Source organism: Pseudorca crassidens, chromosome 11, assembly GCF_039906515.1.
Source record: "Pseudorca crassidens isolate mPseCra1 chromosome 11, mPseCra1.hap1, whole genome shotgun sequence".
Taxonomy (NCBI): domain Eukaryota; kingdom Metazoa; phylum Chordata; class Mammalia; order Artiodactyla; family Delphinidae; genus Pseudorca; species Pseudorca crassidens.
Window position 1 is genome coordinate 4,137,681 of NC_090306.1, and position 16,916 is coordinate 4,154,596.

The following is a 16,916-nucleotide window of genomic DNA, read 5'->3' on the forward strand; positions in this document are numbered from 1 at the left end:
CCCGTGCACCGCAACAAGAGAAGCCCCTGCTCGCCACAACTAGAAAAAGCCCGCGCACAGCAACGAAGACCCAGCACAGCCAAAAATAAATAAATAAATTTATATTTAAAAAAACCATGACCAAGTAAAAATTTCATGTGTTTCATAGTCGTGCTTGAGACCAGCTCGATTTTAAGGCCTCATGCACATACCGTGCAGGAGATTCCCACAGACTTGGGTGTGAGCTTTCTATATTTTCCCTATGAAGTGAGTTTTTGTACATCAAAATTATTTTCTACAAATATTGATATTATTTGTAGGTGGTTTTAGAGTTGATGAAGTCCTCAATATGTTGATATAATATATATGACTTGGAGGTGAATATTAGTATCTAATTTTATGACAAGAATGTTGATATTCTGTAAGTGTAAGCAACTCATTTGAGAGCTGGAAGCGCTCAAAAATAATTTAGTCCAATGTTCCTAAGCCTGATTCCACATCAGAAATACTTAGCGCCTTTGTTAAAATCATGGGCCCTGGAAGTTCTGCTGCAGTACTTCTTGTGTAGGGCCCAGGAAGCTGTCCCTTTCATTAACCCAGGTGATGCTGATGCTGTCTGCCTGTGGACCCATGTTTGGGTTTAATCCTCTCTTTTTTTATTAAGAAAACTTAGACCCAGAAAGATAAAGGGAAGGACCCCAAATCACAAAGCCAGGGCTCAAACATGGATTTTTCCTATTCCAAGTGTACTGTTGTTGCCCCCGAAAGCCTGCTGCCTTACCTTGGAGGTGTCAGGGTGGACCGTGGTGGGTGGACCGTGGTGGGTGGATCGTGGTGGGTGGATCGTGGTGGGTGAATCGTGGTGGTTCATGTAAGATATTCAATTAGCACATCTGGAGGCAAGAGGGAAAGGCACTTTGGGGGGGTCAGCTAATCTTTATAGGAGTCATACCTGTGCAAAATCGTTTTCTTAAATGAATAAAATAAGATTTTCACATTCGACATTTAATTATTTTCCCTTTAAAAGTGACTCAGCAAGGATGTAGAGAACAGATTGGTGGTTGCCAAGGGGGCAGGGGCTTGGGGGAGGGATGGAGTGGGAGCAGATGTAGGCTTTTACATACAAAACAGATCAACAACAAGGTCCAACTGTACAGCACAGGGAACTGTATTCAATATCCTATGATAAACCATAATGGAAAAGAATATTAAAAGATTTATATATATGTATAACTGGATCATTTTGCTGTAGAGCAGAAATGAATACATCTTATACTTCAATTAAAAAAAATACTAAAACAAAAAAGTAAAGAAATACAAGTGATTCAGCCTCTCAAAATCTGTCTCCACACTTCCATCTTTCAGAAACCCTTCCTAGAATTATCCAGCCCACAGCCCAGGCTTTGATCTCACCCCTCGTCGGCAGCTGGATGTCCTACTGCCCTTGAAGATGGGCTTTTGCTGATCTGCTGAATGTAAATATTCCTGAGGCCTTTTCCTGACCTGCGTCCAGCCAGAGGTGAAATCTCCGTCTCCTCACGCTGGGTCCCCGCTGGGTCTATGCCAAGTTAGGGAGCGTCGCCAGCCGGGCGTGGCAGAAAAATAAAGTTAGGGAGCATCGCCAGCCGGGCGTGGCAGAAAAATACAGCTGAGGGCCAGGAAGACCGGGTTGCCATCCCAGTTCTGCCACTAACTGGCTGGTGGCCCTCAGGCAATTCCTTCCTCACCCTGTGCTTCCATTTACCAGGACACGTGGGTCTCTACTGCAGGACGCCTCAGAGCCTTGACCATTCCTCATGCATCTCCACGGTGGGGGAGGGGTGGGGGGGGAGGGGGGTGGATTGTACAGAACTCTTGCTGGGGAGGCATCCTGCTAGGTTAATGCTCTACTTGGCCAGAGTCTGGGCAGGACTAGCTCCAGGGTCCCTTCCAGGATGAACAGATGTGAACAATGGACTAAGAAGTGGGCCAGAAGCCAGGAGACGGGGGTTCAAACCTCCCCACTTACAAGTTGTGTGACGGCCACTGTCTGACTCTGTTTCCTCAAGCACACCTCAGAGGGCTGTGCTGAGGTTGTGCACCGCACCTAACACCTGCCTGGCCATGAAACAAATGCTGCAATTCTACTAGGACGTGGCTTTCTCACCGGCTGGCGTTCGAAGTCTTACCTCCCACCCAGGTCTTCGTCAACTGCTCCACTGGATTTCCTTTCTGAAATCGTTCTGTGCATCGACCCTAAAACTGCCTATTTTATTTTATTCTTTTAAATTAATTTTTATTGGAGTATAGCTGCTTTACAATGTTGTGTTAGTTTCTACTGTACAGCAAAATGAATCAGCTATACATGTATATATATCCCCTCTTTTTCGGATTTCCTTCCCATTTAGGTCACACAGAGCACTGAGTAGAGTTCCCTGAGCTACACAGTAGGTTCTCATTAGTTATCTATTTTATACATAGTATCAATAGTGTATATATGCCAATCCCAATCTCCCACCCCAAACTGCCTCTTTTAAAGAAGAGTTTGCGACGGTCCTGACCACGGACTCAACCTGTCCCTGGGCATGAGCTCCCTTTCCTTCGCCTGTTCTCTGGAGGGGGATCTTACAACCAGACCTGGCACTGAACACAGCCAGGTACGCGTTCTAACTCCAGGCTCGAGAATGTGTGCGCCAAGGCCCCTGAAGCTCTTCTAACCAAGCCAGATGGCCTTGGGGAGTTTGCTGGGATGCCCGGCCACCTGATGAAGGGGTCCTAGGCAGTGAGCAGACAGGATTGCTGCTGACGCATAGTGTAGCCCACTCAGGCCTCAGGAATGCTATCACCTGGCCTCCCTGGAAGGCAGGTGTTTGTCTAGGCTGACCCAGGGTCAGCCCGTCTTTCCCCTGGGCTGAGCCTCCACATTCTGACCCAGTCGGGGTCAGGGGTCACAGGAGATAAAGGTCAGGAGGCGCTGATGGTGGTGGGGAGTGGATGTCCAGTGCATCTTGCATTCAGGGAAGACCCAGAAAAAGTTTCTCCATTAACAGGTATATCAGCATGGCTTGTTGGGAAGCAGGACCTCAGTAACTTAGGATCAAAAGGTGCTGTTCTCAACGCCGATGCTTCCATCAGGGCAGGCGAGCACCGCCAGTCACCATTCTAAGAGCCTTCCACCTGCTCAGTCCTTCAATCCTCCGCATGCTAGGAGGCGGCTTCTATTCCTTCCCTCCTTTGCATATGCACAGAGAGGTTAAGTAACCTGCTTAAGTTTCCACAGCCATTTAGTGGTGAATCTAGGAAGTGGGTTCTAGAACCTGAGATCCCACCCACCTTGCTAGCCTGCCTCTTGAAACTTAACGAGGGGCTCACTCTTTGAAGCCCAAAATGGGGCTGTAAAAAGGCAGGTTTGTTCAAGCTAGTATTTCACAGAGCAAGGCACCGTGACCTTACAAACAGGGCAGGCCAGGAAACCAGAAAATGGGACCCAAGGGTTAGCACCCACGTGAATTCCATTCCGCTAAACTGTCCGCCCATTACTTTACTTCCTGGACTTCCCTCCCCTGGGGCACTGCACCCTCATCCTGCCTGCACCGTCATCACAGGCGGCCAAAATAGGTATTGAAGGCGCTTTAAACTTTGCCTCCTTTCTCCTGGAAATAACTTGGAGAGGTGAGAAGGCCAGCACAGGCGACATGGCCATTTATTTCTTCATTGAGTCAACAGTATTTATAGACACTCAACCAATGCAAGAAAAATGAGATCAGAATCATTCCTGTTAACAGCTCCCAGACTAGTAAAGGGAGAAAACAACGACGCAAGCATGGGACTACAAAAGAGAGTCTTAAGTGTCCCAAAAAAAGCTCTACAGGACTTGGGAAGGGAGCACCTGGCTGGGCAATCCCAGAAGGCTTCCTGGAGGAAGTGAGATTGGAACTTCTGCCATCACCAAGCAGCTGTTCTAAGCTCCAGAGCCAGTCACCAGCCCTCCTGGAATTCCTTTCGGGATGCGTCACAAAGTTCCAGCTCCCAGCTGAGAAAGTGCAGCCCCCGGCTGAGGCAGCCCAGAGCCCCACCAGCCACAGGCCCCGTCACAACTCTGAGGGGCCTGTCGGAACTTCCTGAAGAAACAGCTGCTTTAAAGCAGGGGATGAGAAAGAGCTTTGCCAGTTAATCCACCAGCGTTTTGCCCGCCTCTCCTCTGTGTTGCCAGGCCCCGTCCCTAGGAGAGCCTAACTGTGCAGGAAGGCAGAGTGGATGCTGCCTGGAGACAGGACAGCAGAGAGGGAGATCAAGGTGCTCTCTTCGGCCTCACTGTCCTGCGGTGACTTGTCCAGTTCACGTCTCCCCCGTCAACCTCTTCTCTTCCCTTCCCTCAACTCTGCTTGCTCTAAAGGCCCCAGAAGGATAGGTGATCATGTTCATAGGAGACTGGCCTGGGAGGCTGCTGCAGGCCTATGTCCCAGGCTGTGTTCGCCTTCTAGCTCTCCTGTAAGATGCGGAGATTGGGGACTGTGGCGCTTCACGCCTCAGATTGGGGGGCAGGCAGGTGGAGGAAGAGAAGGTAAGAGGCATCGCAAAGACCGTACGGCAAGCTGGTACCCAGACCCCTGAAAAGTACCCAAGCCCCAGCAGCTCATATAAGCACTGTTCCCATCGCCGATGGCTAATCTGTCACTCATCCATTTCTCCACCCCATAGAAATATACCCAACACCTAACAAAATACAGACGCTACAACCTAATTACGCTGTCAGCGGCTGGAGCTCTTTCTCAAATGTTCATCTCCCTAAAAACTAACCCAACATAAAATAGGAAAGTCTTGCTACTTTTTAAGGCCCAATTCAATTGTTTCAGGGCATGGTTTCCATGTGCCTGGTTCAACTCCTTGCGAGACAGTGACACTTCAGAATCAATGAACTGATTCATTCCCTGAGGACAGATGCCCACATATATTTGCTGCCATTAGCAATGCATTTATTCAGTCATTCCTTTGGGAAACATTTTTCACGTGTTGTGTTTCATGCTGCTGCTGGGGAGGAGGACAGACACGAGGCTCCAAAACATGGAATTCCTATCTTTTCGTTGTTGTTCGCACTTGACATCTGCCCTCTGTGCAGCTCCCCGCTAGCCCTAGGAAGGGGTGCTGCAGGTCCCTCTGTGCAGCTCCCCGCTAGCCCTAGGAAGGGGTGCTGCAGGTCCCTCTGTGCAGCCCCGCTAGCCCTAGGAAGGGGTGCTGCAGGTCCCCTGGTGCAGCTTGGAGAGTTTGGGTAACTGCGCCAGGGACCCAGAGCAGCAAGTAAGTCACGGGCACAGAGAAGAGACTCCCACGTGGGCAGGCACGGGAGGCACACGTGGAGGAAGCAAAGACCGCTGCCTTCCTACTGGGCTGCCATTCAAGGCCCTTGGAGAGAAAGGCAGGAAGCGATCTGACCCGAGGAAGGAAGATCAAGATGACGTAGCCCTTCACAAAGGTGTGCGCCTGACCCCTCCATGGCTTTGTTCATCATCCCTAGAGGGAGATTTGCACAAACACTCAGGGTGGGGAGAGGAAGAAGGTAACCAGAGGCTGTACAGTTTGATGACTCAGATGGACACCAGACTTGCCCCATCATTCTCCACTGTGTAATAAAAGCAGAGTGGAGGAGGAAAGCCTTTGGAATAACTTTCATAAATGACTCAGACCAAGGCATTTAGGTGAAAGGGGTGGGAGACTCATGGGGGGGTGTGTAGCAGCAGAGAGGATAAAGAGGAAATGGCCCCCTGGCCTTGGCCTGCCCAGCTCCAGCAACCTCAAGGTCATCCCAGGGGCATGTCCAGGGCCACAGACAGACAAGGCTCCCATTACTCATTAGCCAGCCGGGGCACTGGTCCCCTTGTCCCTGTCCTTGGCCACAAACAGAGATGAAAGCCGAGCCGCCAGCTCGGGGAGCGGGGGCCTGATAGCTCAGTGGCTGCCTCGGCCACCGGCATTATCAGAGCCTGGGACAGCCAAGAGCAAGGGGGACGCTGGGCTTCCACACTGCGCCCTTCACACCTCCACCTCACTCAAACAAACGTGGGCAAAAAAGCCATCATTAGGGCTTCCCCAGTGGCGCAGTGGTTGAGAGTCCGCCTGCCGATGCAGGGGACACGGGTTCATGCCCCGGTCTGGGAGGATCCCACATGCCGCGGAGCGGCTGGGCCTGTGAGCCATGGCCACTGAGCCTGTGCGTCGGGAGCCTGTGCTCCGCAACGGGAGAGGCCACAACAGTGAGAGGCCCACGTAACACACACACACACAAAAAAAAGCCATCATTAGTGGAGAGCAGATTTTAACAGCAGCTCCCAGGGCAGATTCCTCGAGCCACCTTTGCAAGGACACGCCAGGATGTGCTGATGAGAGGGAAGGAATCCTTCCCAAACCCTTTCCCCAGACCCACGGGATGGATGTCTCTACTCTCCCCTCACGGCTGAGAAGAAAGCCCGCTGGGTCAGGTGCAGCCACACAGTCCCGGCCTCGGTCCTGCCCAGCCTCTGCTCCCCACCGCGCCCCTCACCAGAGGGGTGTGGGTAGGTACCCTCGCTTTTCCAAGCTTCTCCCACCCATCCCTCACCACCTGAGATCACGGGAGTCTAGAAAGCAGCAGGTCCTTCCCATGACCTTGCCTGAGTGACGCAGGTGGCCTCCTAAGTCCCCGATGCCTCACGCAGAACCGGGCCTGGCACCAGCCACGTCTCAGGGCTGCTGTCTTGGCCCCGGGCCTCTGCCCACGACCCTATCAATGGAAACTTGAGGCTGATATTCTAGGCAGAGAAAACGAAGCCCAGGACAGGAAGGGGCTGGTGTTCAGAGCCTCCGGAGGGCCTGGTTCTTGACTCTCAAGCTCTTTCTTGACTAACAGCCAACAGGGGCTAAACGATCAGGGTGGCAACAGGAAAACCTCATCCATCCCACTTTCTCAGCATTCGAGAGACATCTGAAGAGTGACTGTAATGTGTCCAGTGTCAACTGGGGTACATACGAAGATCTGCTCCCTGATCTTGAGGAGGTCCTGACCTTGGAAGAGAATAGGGTAAACAGACCACACTTATAACCATGAGAGCTGCCATCGACTGACCCCTAGGAAGTGCTCTGCCTCTCCAGCCATCATGTAAGATGCCACACTCATGCCCTGTTTCCTTTTACAAATTAGGACGCTGACGCTCAGAGTACAGGCCAGGGGGAAGGGTTGGCAGTCACGCCCCAATCTGGTATGTGAGTCTCAAGCAGCGACAAGACAGAGTTGACTGAGGCAGCCACCTGGGAATTTACTTTCTCCCCTCCCACTGCTTCTTTTCCATCTCCTTTGCGTCTCACCTTTGCCCTCTGACCTTTGATTCTAGATTTGATCCCCGCCTCTCTTGTCTTCTGTTACCCCTGTTGCTTAAATCCATTCCTAGGGTTTCAGGCATTACCTTTTTTTTTTTTTCTAATTTTATTTTATTTTATTTCTATTTTTATTTTTTGGCTGCATTGGGTTTTTGTTGCTGTGCACGGGCTTTTTCTAGTTCCGGGGAGCGGGGGCTACTCTTTGCGGTGCAGAGGCTTCTCATTGCGGTGGCTTCTCTTGTTGCGGAGCACAGACTCTAGGCCCACGGGCTCAGCAGTTGTGGCTTGTGGGCTCTCAAGCGCAGGCTCAGTAATTGTGGCACACGGGCTTAGCTGCTCCACGGCATGTGGGATCTTCTCGGACTAGGGCTCGAACCCGTGTCCCCTGCATTGGCAGGCGGATTCTTAACCACTGCGCCACCAGGGAGTCCCAAGCATCACCTTTTAAGTTACAATCTCCAAACCTGGAGCTCCGGCTCACACCTCACCTCGTGCTCCAGACCCCCATTTCATCCCCAAATCATTTCAGATACTTAACACCATCTTTCCATTCGCAGGCTACTTTTTTCCAGATCTCTTTGCCCCTTGCTGGGATTTCAGTAACCTGAATCTCCTGTGTCATTTTATTCTCTCCCCATCCCAAGACTCTTTACCTATGTCTTCTTGAGTTCTCACATCACTAGCTTACTCAAATTTTTTCCATGTTCCCTGAACACCTACAGAACATGGCCAGATGCCTACAGACACCTCTGTGCTCTGGTGCCAACCTACTCCCTACTCTCTTCTCCTCAGATCCTAGACTCCAGGATTGTAACCTATGGGGGCTTCCCGGGGCAGACCTCTCTCCCCTATCCTCTGCTTTAGGTCCTCTCTGAAGGACTTAGATAATATTGGGTTGGCCAAAAAGTTTGTTCGGGTTTTTCTGCAAGATGTTACGAAAAGCCCAGAGGAACTTTTTGGCCAACCTGCTAGTACCTGATGCACATGTCCCAAGTTGATTTACCGATGTGAAACCGCCCCCGCCCCCCATCAAATGGGAGAAGCTAACTACTTGATGACCATGAGCACATAGACCCCAGGACTCCTGGAGCCTAAGGATTGATGTGAACCCCTATGACATCACCCTGTTACCTCACCATCAGCCAGTTAGAGAACTGTGCATGAGCAGATCACATACCCCGGGACACCCCTCCCTTACTTGGCCTTTAAAAATGCTTTGCTGAAACCCTTTGGGGAGTTCGGGTGTTTGGAGCACGAGCCGTCCCCGACTCCTTGCTTGGCACCTGCAATAAACGCTGCCCTTTCCCTCCCTACAACCTGGGGTCAGTAGATCGGCTTTACTGTGCCCGGGCGAGCGGCCCCACGTTTGGTTCGGTAACAGGATGACTCACTATTTTTCTGGTGCACCTCGGTGCTTCTGCTCCCTGCGTCCCCCTGGGCGTCTCTCTCCAGAGATGCCCGCCCCCCTTGGATGCCCCTCCTATTCCCAGAGCGAGGTGGGGGTGCTCCCGCCCTGGACTCCCCCGCACATGTCTATTTCACACCCTTTGGTAGTTGGGCTGAGCCTCGTCTTGCACTGTGGTGCTGGGGAAGGAGCATGGGCCATGAACTTCGAATGGGTGTAAACTCTGGCTCAGCAACTTCCTAGCCGTGTGATCTTGGAGCCTTTACTAGGAGCCTTTCTTCCCCCATCTGTAAGACTGGCACCAGAATATAAACTTGCTGTGAAAGTTAGAAATAGTGCATGTAAACACCCCGCACGAGCAAGTGATCCATGGGCAGTCATTATTAATAATATGGTGCATTTATGGATTTCCCACTAGAACATAAATACTTGGAGTTTTAGGCGCACCAGCTTCTTTTTGTTTTGTTTTGTTTTTTGCATCAACCTTAGTCACCAGCACAGAGCCAGGAACACAGAACTCTTCCCAGCAATGCTAGCTGAATCCTGACAGAACTGGAGGAATCAAGATTTCCTCTTGTCTCCTTTGCTGCTGCCCTGGATGGGCCCGCTGGCGCCCTGGAGTCAGAAGCCTCCAGGATCACGCCCCGCCCAGCTCCCCTCGCCCCCGGAAGTGCCTCTGTTTCCCCAGCCCAAGTGCCTCAATATCCACCCCCGCACCACACATATAAGATGTTCTGTAGGGTCGCTGCGTGGAAGGACTCGGCTGTAGGTGGAAACGGAGGTCGAGAGCTTCTCAAAGGAACAGGAGTCATAAATCACTCTGAAGTTGTGATGCAACCCCAGGAAGCCCTGCCATGCAAACCACAATTCCCTAAACCTCTGTAAGAAGTGGCCTCGAACCCCCTGGAGACCTGGCAGGAGATCCCTTTCTCTCAGTTGCTTGGCACTTGGCCGTTCTAATTCTGGCTGAACCCCAGAAGCCCAGAGGCAGAGAAAAACTAAAAGCCGGAACACCCCTGCCCTGGGAAATACTGGCTGACTAGGCTTCTTTATCCCATCCTCGTGGCTTTTCCTAGAACCGAGGCCGGAGATGGTTCACATGGCAGGTGGGTGTCCCGGCGAGAGGTGACACCGCAAACCCCAGTCCCTGGCCTCCGCAATTGTGCTGCGGAATGCTGGAGGCCAGGTCTTGGAGCCTGGGAGGAGAGACTGGTTGCAGATGCGAGCTTAGTGAGACTTCTGTTCTCCGGAGCTCCTACAGGCAAAGCCGGCCATGAGCCTATAAGCCCCAGCATAGCCTAAAGGTGCTGGGCTGACTCTCTTGGCCCAGAGTAAATCGGGGCCAGAACCAGAGAATGCTCTGGAGTCAAAGTGGAAAATGAGACTGTCCGGGAGAAAGCGCTCCTCTCCTAAATATATAGGCATCAGAGTACCCCTGTCTAGCTGGGACAGGAGCCATCAAAATGCAAATGTGGGTTTGAGAATGCTAATGTTGGAATTGGAGAACAATGCCAAGACAGACTTCTCGGGGCCGGGGAGAGGGCCCCAGGGCAGGATGTGGGAGCCGAGTGGGGGGCAGGGATGAAAGGGGCAAAGGAAGTGAGAGAGCCCGAGAGGAGAAAACAGCAGGAGTCAATTGAGGTTGAAAGACTGCTGGGCCGGCCGGGGAAAGGGGAGTGCTAGAGGGGACGGGTCAGAGAACCTGACCGCTGACCTGAGGCTGTGCGCCCAGGAAAGGGGAGGGGGGAGCTCAGCCCAGGGGGCGGGGCGGCAGGACGCGCCTGGAGTCTGGGCTTGGACTTGAGGTCAAGGCCTGCGGAAAGAGACAGAGGGACCCGTGTTTCTGAAAGGCCGGTGATGCCAGGAGACGTGCTCTGCTTGGGTGCAGCTGGCCTGAGAGGCTGAGAGCAAGGGGGCCTGGGAAGGGGGCCTGAGAGCCGGCGCGGGCCAAAGTCAGGCTTCGTTTGGGAGCTGCTTCCCAGGGTTTCCATTCAGGCTCTTGCCCCTGTGGACGGGTTGCTCCCTCCCTGGGCCTCACTTTCTTATCTGTAAAACCAAGACCATGGGTGCTGGGAGGACCAAATAAGTCAAAACCAAGCCTGGCACAGGGAAACGGCTTGTGATGTTGGCTGTCATTTTCGTAGATTAAGAAACCGAGGCTCAGGAAGGCTTGAGAACACGTGCAAGTCAGACAGCAGGGGAATGACAGAAACTGGATCCAACTCCACTGTCAGACCTGCGCCTGTCCCCGTGCAGAAAGCTGACCCCCGACGTGGGCCGTGGGACCCCAGGGAGGCCGTGGAAGACGTGAAGCCTGGAGCCGGTGCAGAGGCGGCAGGAGAGGGATCAGTGACAGGACAGGGGCTCCTCCTGAGGGTGGGGTCCTCCTCTGCAGCAGGGTCACCTCCAGTCCTGGCCTACAGTTACAGCTTGGCAATCGCTCTGCCACAGCTGACTCTCCACCCAGACGGCGACTTCCAGAAGACGAGGACGGTGTCCTGTACCCGCCTCAGGTCCCCCAGAGCCGTGCATGGCACGGGGTGAATGGTCGCCAAATGGGTTCATTCACTGAACGCGCTCTGTGCTCAGAGGCGGGAACACACAGATGCATAGATATGACCCTGCCTTCGGGTAACTCCTCTTAGCCTGGTGAGCGGATGAAGGAAAGAATGAATGGAACCTGGGAAGGGCCAGTCATGAGAAAGCGTAATACTATATAACAATCTAAAATGATTTTTTAAAACCCCATTGTGTGGTGATGGAAATGTTTTGTATGGGTATATACAACCGTTAAAACTCATGGAACTGTACTCTGAATGTAGTTCATTTTACATAAGTCGTTTCTCAATAAAGTTGAAAAGTTCCACCCCTACCAAAAAAAAAAAAGCCTTCTGTACACTGCTTTCTCATCAGAGTCAAACCCATCAGGCACCCCGCTTTCTCTCCAGCACAGACCCGAGCCAGACCCACTCGCTGGCTGTTGCTAAGTGGACGCTGTCAGAGTCTCAGAACTCCGAACAAGTGCTGCCTTTATAGAAAAGGGGATGCTCACCCTCCTACACACACCGCAGTCGGGAGGGCCCGGAGCTATTCGCATCGCTCACCTAGACTCTCTGGGGACAGGGACTGCCGGGGGCCCTGGGTGGCAGGAGGCCAGGGGAGCTGGGATGATGCTCTCTGGTATGGAGCTCCCTGTCCCCGAGGCAGTGCACTGGGTCCTCACTGGGATCCCCACCCCAGGGAGCCAGCCAGTGGAGTTCAGGGCTTGGCTACCCAAAGATCTACCTTTTCAGGTGGAGTGAGCAGAAGGCTTCCATGAAGATGGTGGTTAGAGGGCAGCTTTGTGAAATGGTCAAGGAAACACATATGCACACATTTTCTCATTTAGACAAGACTCATTTCGTACGGAGCAGGTGATGTGTTCCCTCTTGGGTGGAAACACCACAGCCTGAGGCTGTGTGTGTGTGTGTGTGTGTGTGTGTGAGTTTGAGAGAGAGAGACAGAGACAGAGACAGAGAGAGAGAGAGAGGCTGGGGAACTGAAAGTGAGTCAGGCAAGGGGCCTTGCTGGGGCTCACAGGAAGGATGAACAGAGGGCCAAGATGGGCCCAAGAAGGGAAAGGCTGACCCCAGTGAATCAGGTCTATACAAGGGCCCTAGGGTGAACGTGGAAAATGGCCTGCTCGCCACACCCTTCCCCATCAGCTCTGCCCACAAGGAGTCCACACTGCAGGCTCTCATCCTCCCCGACGTTACCCACAACAGAAGTCAAAGCATCAGAAGCAATACTTGCTCTGGAAGTCAGTTCAAGGGAAAGGCAGACAGCCCCTCCCAAAGCGCCCACAGAGGCGACGATGTGTGGGGACTTGTTCACAGCCAAGGGGACAGTGAGAGAAGATACACATATATTTTTGTAGACTCTCAGCTCTGGGATCCATGTTGGGTGTCCAGAATCCACAGTAAATGGGAACCAGTACAAGCACATATAGACCAAGTCTGGTGCAGTGTCAGGCATGGAAAGGGCTGAGGTTTACAGTCTCGCATACACTTTTTACTGGGAGAAAATGGAAAAAAAATGAGAAACTGGGCTTTGAAGATAGACCAGTGTCGATGCACTCTCCAGTTTAGACAGCTTCTTGCTCTTCCCCTCCGTCATCACCTCTTCCCCTCCGTCATCGCCTCTCCCCCTCCATCATCGCCTCTCCCCCTCCATCATCAACTCTCCCCCTCCATCATCGCCTCTCCCCCTCCATCATCGCCTCTCCCCCTCCATCATCGCCTCTTCCCCTCCATCATCGCCTCTTCCCCTCCATCATCACCTCTTCCCCTCCATCATCGCCTCTCCCCCTCCATCATCGTCTCTTCCCCTCCATCATCACCTCTTCACCATCATCTTTTCCCCACCATCATCACTTCTTCCCCATCACTATCATATCCTCCCCACCATCATCATCCTAATTCAAGTTCCCAACATCTCTCACCTCCCAACCTGTCGTCTCACTTCCACTCTGTTAACTCATGCCTCAGCTGGAAATATTTCCAAAATAAAAACCGGAACATCGAATCCTCCTCTTAAAACCCTCCCGTGGTTCCCCATCGCCCTCATGATCAAGACTGAAGTCCCCAACATATCCTTCAAGGTCCTGCACCACTCGGGCCCTCCTATCCTCCCAGCTCTCTTCCAGCCACGCTGGATTCCCCTGGTTCCTTCAGTGTGCAGGAGGCTTCCTGCCTCAGGGTTGATGCACACGCCAATGTGATCACCCGGCGGCACTCAGTTCAATTTGTAATTCATGTGTATGGTGATTGTTTGATCAGTGACTATTTAATTGATGGTTGTATCTGCCACTGGAGCGTAAGCTCTCTGAGAACAGAGACCATAGTTAGTTTTATTCTCAATTGTAGTCCCAGTGCTGGACAGAGTGCCTGGCCTATAGGAGATGATTAATAAATGTTGCTGAATAAGTAAAGGAATAAAGTAATGGAGCCAGTTCATTTTACAGATGCTTCATAGCTGGAAAGCACTGGGGCCAGATAAGGAGACTGGGGCTTGGAAGGGCAGAGACTTGCCAGAGATCACATGGCTTGGCTATATGGGGGAGCTGGGACTTGGTCTGAGTATCATCTCCCTTCCCTTTTATGTCATTTTGACTCAGCCATTTGGTGGTGGCAGTGGCAGTGGCGCTGGTGGTGTGCGTGTGTCCTTGGTGCAGCTGACAGCAGAGGTAGCTTCTAGATCACAGCTAACGGAATGGTACCCAGAAAAGCCTCTTGCCGTGTGTACATTTCCCTGCTGTAGCATCTTTCTCCTTTAGAAATAACCATGATTGGTTCCCAGACAACACTGCTAATCCAAAGAAACAGTAGGTTAAACTTTAAAAAATATATTCCAGCTTTGGGAATGCATTTTTTTAGTCCAGTTAAAAATACAGGTTAAGCCTACTACATACCAGAACAGACACTGAAATCAACAAAACATCAGAATAGATGACCCAATTTTTTTACTACATGGACAGAGTAGATTCTGCTCTTTGGTAGACAAGGCTATATCTTGTGGTCTGAAAGTTCACACTTACCAGTAAGTTCTGGAAGGGAACTCTCCTGTTTAACCTTGGGCTCCTGGGCTCATCATAATCGATGCTCCATAAGTATCTGTAGAATGAATAAGTGAATGGAACTTTCAATGGGCTGGAAAAAATCCTGGATAGCAGAAGGAAAACCACAGCACCCAAAATGCTACAACCGTCTGTTCTAGTATTTATTTGCTACCTCTTGGAAGGCCTATGATCTCCTAATACAATTGCCTAACAGAAACCGAAGACCAGAGATAAGTTTGGTCACCTTTTGACCATTTGAATGTAGGTAAGTTACTTAACCTGTCTGAGCTTCCACAGCCTCATCTGTTAAATGGGTACAATGATTCTTTACTCTCCTGAAGATAATTTTTTAATGAATTCAACCTAATATTTACCGAGTGGCAGGCACTGTGGTAGACACTGGGGATGTGGTACAAAAAAAAACAAAACAAAAACAGAACTGGCCTCTGTCCTTTCTAGTGGAGGAGACATTAAGCAAATAAACACAAATAAACTTATAAAATTATAGTTTAGGGTGTGTGCTATGATGGAAAACCACAGGGTGCCGTAAGAGGGAATGGCAGTGGGACCAATTGAGATCAGGGTGACCTTTATGCTGAGACCTGGAGGAGTTAGGAGTTGGCCAAGGGAGAGGCTGGGGTGGGGATGAAGGGAACAGCAAGTGCAAAGGCCCTCGAGGGAGGAAAGAGGTGGGGGTGGGGGAAGGGGACAAGTGTGGCGGGGGGGGGGGGGGGGGGCGGGGGGGGCGGGGGGGCTACTTGATTCCATTCATGTGTTAAGAAAAGCCCTTGGGCTGCCGGGTGGAAAGTGGTTTGGCCTGAGAAGGAGAACCAGACCTCAATGTTCCTCTAGGTGTTGAGATAAGAACCAGAATCTTAGAGGTGACAGGGGCCCAGACCTCTCATTCTAAAGATGAGAAAAATCGAGAACCATAGTTGTGAAGAGACTCAGCCAGGCTCACACGTGTATTTATCTGGGAACACAGAGAGACCTCGGACGTTTGATATCTTTCCAGCACCTGCTGCACTCTTGATGGGTCTGTGCCTCTTCTTGCCTTCCACAACTGGAGAAAAGACTGACGGGTTGTGGAGCTCTGGGGCAGCCTGGAACTGGACTGTCAGCGGCTCTCAAGGATGGGTTCCCAGGGATGCGCCCCGCGCCGGCGCCGGAGTCCCTGGCAGCTCGCGTCAGCTCACGTGCCGCAGTGGGACCTTGCGGCTCAAGGCCCTGAGGCAGCCTCCCTCCCTCGTAGGCGGCTCAGCCCTCACTCTTCACTTCCCTCCGGGGCCCTACCTGCCTAAACACACAGCCGGAGCCTCCCGCTCCGCCCCCGCCCGCGGGACAGAAAACAAGCAGGAACCGCCTTCCGCCGCGCCTCCCTAGGACCCGGGACCCGGATAGCAACCGGCTAGGCGGCGCTGCGATTGGCTGGCCCGACTAAGAGGCGCTGCGGTTGGCTGCGCCGGGCTAAGCGGCGCCACGATTGGCTGGCCCGGCTACGCGGAGCCGCGATTGGCTGGCCCGGCTTAGCAGCGCGGCGCTCGTCCAATCGCGGGCCGGGCCGGGCTGGGCCGGGCCGGGCAGCTGCGGGGCCTGGCGGCGGGGCCGTGGGGAGCGGGGTTTGACATGCCTGTGGTATTTGCTCAGAGGGGCATGACCACTTTGGGCAAGTCTTTAAATGTGAGTCAGCTTTCGGCCGATCCCTGGGAAAAATTCCTTCGGTGTTGTCAGGCAGGGTTCGCTCGCTGCAGCTTTTTTTTAAAAAAAACAATTCAAAAGGCATAATCCCACTGAATGGGAAAAGGCCTTCGGACCCGGTCCCCAGCTTCCCGAACAGGGGCCGCGGGCGGTGCTGGGAGACCAGGCACCCCAACCTGGGCGGGCGCCCCCGACATGCCGGGCCCAGGGGCTGATTGTCAGCAGGATCGGGGCACCTTCCTCCCCACCCTGCGCCCCCATCCCGGTCTCCAGCGGGGCACATACTGGCGGGGCGGTAAGAACAGCGTCCCCTGGAGTTGTTCAGGCGTCTCCCGCCGCGTGGGAAATGGCTGGCCAACCCCTTCCCCGTCTCCCTTCGCTGCCGCTCCCATCGCACTGTGGGTCCAGTACTGAAGCCCGCACTTTGTAGCTCTGGGATCATGGCTGATCTCTTCAACTCTCTAAGCTTCAGTTTCCTCATCCGCAGAGTCAGAGGCAGCGGTCCAGAAAGTGAACTAGTCCGGGAGAGGGGCCACTTAGGGTGCTCTCCTAGCTTGGGTTCCCTAATTGCAAGGGCAAGTCGTTCTGCACTCCGGGCCTCATTTTCCACATCTGTAAGATGAGGGAGTTGTTCTAGAAGAGTCCTTAAGGGGCGTTCCAGATCTATGAGGGTAGTTGCGTCAGGCCACCCCTGTAACCCCCTCGGGGAGCCTGTGCGCTTCGGGCGGACGCGGCCCTGGGGCTCGCCCATCGGCTCCAGCGCGACTCCAGGATGCTCCCCTAGACGGCCCAGCTCTCCCTGCCCGTGTGTCATCTCAGAGACTCGCAGCAGACAGGGTTGGGAGCAGAGAGGGGAAAAAAGACCAAAAAAGGCCAAGGGCTGAGGGAAATGAGCAGAAACTGGAGGGA

The 16,916-nt window shown here is 52.7% G+C and overlaps 1 long non-coding RNA gene across 5 annotated transcripts in view; it reads right to left on the minus strand.

Annotated features, from left to right (window-relative positions):
* LOC137202736 (uncharacterized) overlaps positions 1-15,691 on the minus strand; it is a 109,621-nt gene extending 93,930 nt beyond the window's left edge. For all 5 annotated transcript variants that reach the window (XR_010932761.1, XR_010932762.1, XR_010932760.1 and 2 more), the window contains exons 1-2: positions 15,328-15,691; positions 14,289-14,364 (exon numbers count right to left, since the gene is read on the minus strand). This is a non-coding gene — a long non-coding RNA (uncharacterized lncRNA). The remainder of the gene's footprint in view (positions 1-14,288; positions 14,365-15,327) is intronic.
* Positions 15,692-16,916: the final 1,225 nt, after the last annotated feature.